Source organism: Petaurus breviceps, unplaced genomic scaffold (genome assembly GCF_028583685.1).
Source record: "Petaurus breviceps papuanus isolate PSGF00001 unplaced genomic scaffold, PetGlider_PUasm1.0 186, whole genome shotgun sequence".
NCBI classification, from domain to species: Eukaryota; Metazoa; Chordata; class Mammalia; order Diprotodontia; family Petauridae; genus Petaurus; species Petaurus breviceps.
The window spans coordinates 48,748,854-48,755,985 of NW_027185798.1; the positions used below are offsets into that span (position 1 = coordinate 48,748,854).

The 7,132-nt window shown below is 41.3% G+C and overlaps 1 protein-coding gene across 5 annotated transcripts in view; it reads right to left on the reverse strand.

Moving 5' to 3' along the window:
* The window catches only part of EEIG2 (EEIG family member 2), a 78,754-nt gene that overhangs the window by 69,728 nt on the left and 1,894 nt on the right, over positions 1–7,132 (reverse strand). The gene's annotated exons all lie outside the window — the stretch shown is intronic.

Here is a 7,132-nt window from a genome sequence, read left to right on the forward strand (position 1 = left end):
ATAAATATTAATTTTCTTCAACATATAATCCCCAATATTCTCACTAAAGTATCTCCAATCAAGCCCCTACAGTAAGAAAAGGAGGGATACAGACTATAGATACAGACTGCTAGAGTAACTGATGAATATTTATGAGTCTAGCCGCTGACTCTAAATTCAATTAAACTATCAATTCTTTCATTTAGCTTTCCCAAGCATGTGCTACAGTCAGCTGGGCTTGATTGATAGATTTTTCAGTATGAGCATCCGAAATTGTCCAGCACTACAAACCAGGGAATGATTTATTGTTTCATTGATTTTCTAAGCTTAAAGTGATGGAGAAAATGTTTTCTAAGTCAATATACCCCCAGGGATCCTCATGTTAGGTTTGGCCGCCCCTTTCTATTTGGGTCTAACACTCCTGTTCTAGAGCACTGGGTAATTATGTGACTTGCCCTGGGCCACACAACCAGCATTTGTGGGGAGCACAACTTGAGCCCTGGTATTGCTGTCTTCAAGGCTACCTCTCTATTCATTCCTCATATGCTGCTTTTCAAGTGCACGTTCCCAACATGAAAAAATGAATTGATTACACCTTTCTTTTCCTGAATCCAGGAGCCACTGTAAAGGACAGCATGGCATGGCAGATAGAGTAACCTGTACCATCTTGGTGCTTGTCCCAGGCAGCTCTCTCTAGGCTTTAAGCTGCAGTTGATTGGCATTGTTGGGAGTTCTTTACCTGAAGTTCTTTAAAACAAAGAAGTCATAAGTCTGGTAAAAAAACAAACAAAATTAAACCCCAAATCACAAATGCCTTTCAGCCTTTATTTTCCATATGAATTAATATTTAATGATAATTGAGAATATCCTATCTTCCTAAGAGAAAAAACACACCTCTGAAATCAGTTAGCATGCTTTACAGTCCTTACATTGATCAAGGAATTATTTGCAAGGTAATTCTAATCTAGGAAGCTCCCAAATGTAGTACTTGGTGATCTACTCAAATATTCAGCAGACAGAAATCTAAAATTACATACTTTCTCCCCACCTCCACACATCTGAACCATTCAACATGGTTCAGTCCTTGGCAATTCTGCTCTTACTTTTCCATTCTAGGAATTTGACATTTTTGAGAGGAGGGGAGATTTTTACTTTCCAGAAGGTCTGGGAGAGCTATGAACAATGAAGTCCCTAAGTAACACTCTTTAAACCATGCCCCTTCTCCATGCTGGAAAAGTCTACAAATACAACTTGAACTGTAATATGACTATTGTTAAAGTCATTTAATTGACAACAAATATTTACTAAGTGGTCACTGTCAGCAATATAGGGGAAAATAAATGCTCTCATGTAGTTTTTAGCAATAGGAGGGGGATATGAAGCATATATAGAGCTTTATAAATAAAACTGAATATGAGAACTAAGTACCATGTGAGGTTTGTGACTTGGTGAAGAAGTGGCATTAAGAGCTGTTCTTGGGATTGGTTGGATTTCAATCAGGCAGAGACAAGAGGAGGGCATAATTAAGAGATATAAAAAAAGGACAAGTGGTTCAGAGAGAACCCCAACCCTTTCCCACATACCTCATCCCCATCTCCAATATCCTTCATCTCAACAATGATGGCTTTGACAACTTTCAGCTCAGTCCTATTCATTTGCCATCCACTCCAAAGAAACTTCTTAGCTCTCAAACCAGGGTTACAGCGACTAGATGGATGGACAGAACTATGAACTGTACAAACTGTACAATGCCATACAAGGAGAGAGAATCACTATTCATATGCATAACATTTTAAAGTTTTTAAAGTACTTGCTCACCACAACACTGTAAGGCAGGGAGTATTACTAACCACATTTTACAGATGTGGAAACTGAGTTTTATTTTAGGATTATTGGGTAATTCCCATAAAATGGAAAATTACATATTACTGGTTTGCATGCCACTCCATAACTTCACCAAAAAATTGAGGACATTTCCTGAGAAGGCCCTTTTTTCTTCTCCTCATCTAATATTCCACTGACATCATCCCTCTTCCTTTAGACTCTAATGATGAGTTCTTATGCTTGTCAAGACCAACCCTCTACATGTACCTCTGACCTTCCCCTTTTATCTTCCCCAGCAGACAAGTCCCCACCATTATTATCCCTATTCTCTATCCCTTCTTTCCTTTTCTGCTGCTTAAACATGCCCAAGTCTGCCCTATCCTCATCACATACTTCTACCATCTCTCCTTACCTTCTCTGTTAAACTCCTTGAAAAAGTAACTTACACTCTAGTGCCTTTAGTTCCTCTCCTCGAACTCTTTTCTAAGCCCTCTGCAATCTGACCTCATCACTCAAGTGAAACTACTTTTCCCAAAGTTACCAATAATCTCTTACTTGCTATATGTAATGATCTTATTCAATCCTTATCCTTCTTGACTTTACTAAAACACCACACTACTGTTACCTTCTCTTTCTAGTACTTTTTCCTCTCTGGGTTTTCCTGACGCGGCTTTCTGCAGGTTCTCCTACCAGTCTCATTTGCTGACTGTCCTCCTGTATCATTGCCATAAACTGTGTTTCCCCAATCCCCTAGGCCAGGGGTGGGGAAGCTGGGGCCTTAAGGCCACATGTGGCCTTCTAGGTCCTTGGATGTGGCCTTTTGACTGAGTCCAAATTTTACAGAACAAATTATTTTTATTAAGGGGATCTAGAGGGCCTTGAGGTTGCAGTTTTCTACCCCTGCCTTCTTCTGTTTTCCAGCTAAACTCTAGCTAGTGATTCTACCATCCCATAGGCACAATTATCACTTCCAGGAAGATTTATCTAGTCCTAGCCTTCCACAAGAGTAAAAGTTCCAACTCTACATCCCACCAGAAACTTGGAATCTCTCCCCCCCCCCCCCCCGTGAGCTTTTTGCCTATCTTAGAGGGGCCAACCTCTAAAGGCATCTTCCTGAAATTCCTTCAACACACCCCTAAGCAAGTACACTTTGTCTGGGCCCCCTTCCAACCTCTCTGTTTTTGGCTCCTCACCTCTACCTCCCCTCTTTTCCAGCAACTTCCTGAGGCTAGGAGCTGTTTTGCTTGCTGATATTTATATCCTGGGCACTTAACACAGTGCCCAGCACACAATAAGTACTTGATAAGTATAATATCATTCTGTCAATGACAGTGGATGTCCCCTAGGGACCTCAAACTCCAAAACAGAATTCACTATCTTTTCCTCCAAACCCATGCCTTTTCTAAACTTCCCTATGCCTGTGGAGGGCACCACCATCCTTCCCATTCAACACATGTTACACCATACTTGCCATCCTCAAGTCTTCACTCTGGCTCATTCCACATGTCCATTAGTTGCCAAATCTTTTAATTTCTTTTTCTATAACCTCTCTTGCATTTAGGGACACTACCCTGGTTTAGGTCATTATCACCTCTGACCTGGATTATTGCAAGTCTTCTGATTGGACTTTCTCAAGTCCTACCTCAATCCAATCCATCCTTCACTCAGCTGCCAAAGGGGATTTTCTAAGGCATAGGTCTAACCATGTCACCCTTCCAATCAATAAACTCTAAATGACACCTTTTACCTTTAGATCAAATACAAACTCCTCTGATAGTCATTTAAGTCCCTTCACAGCCTGGCACCTTCCTATCTTTCTCATCTTTGAACACAGGACTCTCTTTCTATTAGGTATGCTAGTCCAGCCACCTGGGCCTCCTTGCTATTCCTCACAAATAACACCTCCTCTCCCATTTCCTGGCCTTTGCACTGACTGGTCCCCATTCTCTCCCCTCCCATCTTAACCTCTGGCTTCTTGAATCTCTGGCTTTCCTGGAGTCAGCTCAAGAGCCACCTCCTGCACAGCCTTCTCTTAGCCTTCTCTTACCCTTCCGGCTGCTCACAATCCACCTGGTAATGCACCAGCTTATGTAAATGTGGTCTCTCGGATGAGATGGCAGGTTCTAAGAGGACAAGATCTGGTTTTGCTTTTATTTGTGTCCCTAGTGCTTAGCATAGTACCTAGAATGTAATCAGCTACATATTAAGTGCTGGTTGATTTTACTGACAACTTCCAATTGTTATCCAGCTTGCAATACATTCTAGAAAGCAATGCTATATGTACAAAGACAATAGGTATAGAGAACTGAGATTTTACAATGTCTATGTTCAAAATTTCATTTGTAAATTGGTTATTTGGAGTTTGGAAAGAATTTCCACATAGAAACAATTCTATAAATGAGGATTAGTTTCCAGACTAGCCCAATTAAATACTATTTAATCTACAACAAAGCTAAAATATTTTGTTGCAACACTAGTAAAGAAGAGAAAATTAATGACACTGAATAAAAAGTTTCCTTAATTTATCTCAAGTACTGGGTTTTTTTTTTCTTCAGGAAACCAGGTTTAATTGGAAGTTTTTCTGTAATAATTTTGAAAGGGGGGGTGGCGAGGTGGCTCAGTGAATAGAGCACCAGCCCTGGAGTCAGGAGGACCTGAGTTCAAATGTGGCCTCAGACACTTAACACAAAAAAGCAAAAGAAAAAAGAAAAGAATTTTGAAAGGGAGGGTAAGGAAACCAGACTTTTCCAAGGTAACTTGAAAAAATCAGAAGGGAGGAAAAGACCATTGGATAATAGGATTTAGTGTTAGAAGATACTTTTGTGATTAAATAGAGTCATTCTGCAAATATGGAAACTAAGAGTTAGAGAAGTTAGGTGGCTTGCACAAGGTCACCCAGGGAGCAAGCATCTGATCTAGGATGTAAACCTTGGTCCTGACTCCACTCCAGAGCTCTTTCCACTAGAGAGAGAAGCTATGTTTTTATCTATGACAAGGAGATTGCCTAAGCTTAAAATTAACTGACCCTTGAAGACAGAATAATGAAAAACAGGACACAGGAAAAATGAGGAGGGTGTGTGTGTGTGTGTGTGTGTGTGTGTGTGTGTGTGATAAACAGTAATGTCTGTAACTGAAAGGGATCTCAGTTGCCACTGAATTCAGTGCTCTCATTTTATTGATGGAAATCTAGACAAGTGATTTGCCCAAGGTCACATGGGTAGTAACCCTCAGAAATAAGGTGGTTGTGAAGAAACATTGTGCCAAGTACTTTTAAGCTTTGGCCAGCAGTCGGGCACCACATCCCAGGACAGCTGGATTCCTATGACTGGAAGGGGAGGGAGGCACAGGGAACTTAGATGGATGGAGGTAGCAGGAGATGTGTGCAGGGCCACTGGCCTGACACCTCTACCTTAGGGCACTGTGACGTTAGTTGACCAGCCCGGTAATACAACCATTATGTGCCAAAGGTCGGCGTGAACCCAGGTCTCCCTAGCTTCAAATTCAGTTCTCTCTCCATAATCCATCCCATGGAGCCTTTCAGTATTGTGTATTACTATTACGAACAAAGGAAAACTAAATTTTTTTTGGAGTAAACACTTAAGACTATGGCCAGTATTTGAATCGACCTTTCTCCCCAAGTCAAAGAACAAAACTTCATTCTTTAATATAGTATTTTCTAAAGCTACTACTTTCTAATAAAGGAACCTCACTCAGGCACATTTGGCAGACTTGTCAGCTAGGTTGCTTCTCCATTTTTTTCCAAGGCTGGAAATTCTCCAGACTTTAAAACATATTGCTTCACTCCACCCCACCACCAAACAATAATGCTTCATTTTCTAAGGGCACACAATTGGATTAAGCTAATTGTGCAACAAATATAAGAGATAGAAAATTCAGAACTGACTAAGGACCCACAGAGTTCCATTAATAAACCTTTCAAAGCCTTTCAAAGTTAATCAGTATTAGTGAATAATTTAAAGAGTAGCTCTATGATAAAAGAATGCAATAAAAATCGTTTGCCACTTCTGTGAGGATATCTGACTTGAATTAAGATTGGGTTCTCACAGTTCCTGAACCTACAAATCCACAATACCATTCAAAACAAACAAACACAACACAAAAACCCAATTGTGATGACCACCAATGGTCCAGTGTTAGTCCTCTCAAATCTAATGGCCTGTCAGGCACAAGCCTTTGGACTTTAAGCAGAGGGAATAGGTAATAGCATTTTAAGTTCCCCAAAGGCAGGGACCATGCCTAGTCTTTAATGTATAATTCATAACATGGCATACACTAGCTGGGCCTTGGGTAAATTGACTACTGACTCATATCAAGTTGGTCTCATGGGAGAGAGGAGTGTCTGTTGAGTGCTTTCTGACAGAAGTGGGAGTAGGAAACAAGAAGGAAATAATTTAAATAGTGCCTACTATGTGCCTACTACTGTGTTAAGTCTGGTGCTTTACCAAATATTATCTCATATGAGGAAGGTGTTGTTATTATCCTCATTTTACAGGAAACTGAGGCAAACAGAGGTTGAGAGACTTGCCCAGAGTCATACTGCTAGTGTCTGAGGCTGGATTTGAACTCGGGTCTTTCTGAAGCCAGGAATACTGCCCTTTCTATTCCACCACCAATCTGGCACCAGAGTCAGTAATTGGATTCCCTATCAAGAAACTCTCTTGAGTGAGGGTCAAGGAAAGGAGAAAAATGTCAAACAGCAATCTTAGTAGCAGCTTGTAGCAGTAGAGAGTACAAGGTCTCTCCTTGGAGAAGGGCTTGGAAGAAAGGAGCAAAGTGAGTGTACTTTGTTTCTCAGGGAGAGCAGGAAGCTATCTCTCTGAAGGTGAAATGAGGTAGGGAGGAGAGAGGGAATGGAAGGAAAAGAGCAAAGAAGGAAGGTTGGGAAGAAACCAAAGAGGTTAGGGAAGAAAGAAGGAAGAATAGGAGGGAGGGAATGGAGCAAAAAGGAAGGGAAAGAAGGAAAGGAAAAAATAGCAGGGAAAGAAGGGAGAACGGAAGGAAGAAGAAAAAGAAAGAAGGAAAGCATGTAAGGAGGCAACAGGGAAAGAAGGAGGGAAGGAAGGAAGAAGGCAGGTAGAAAAGGAGGAGGGAAGGGAAGCAGCAGGGAAGGAAGGAGGGCAGGAAGAGTGAGAGGGAGGAAGAAAGGAAGAAGGAAAGAGGGAAGTAAGGTAGCAGGGAAGGAAAGAAGGGAGAAAGGGAGGCTTCAGGGAAGGAGGGAGGGAAGGAAGACAGCCGGGAAGGAAAGAAGAAAGGAAGGAAGAAGGGAAGGAAGGAAAGAGGAAAGGAAGGAAAGAGGGAAGAAAAGGGA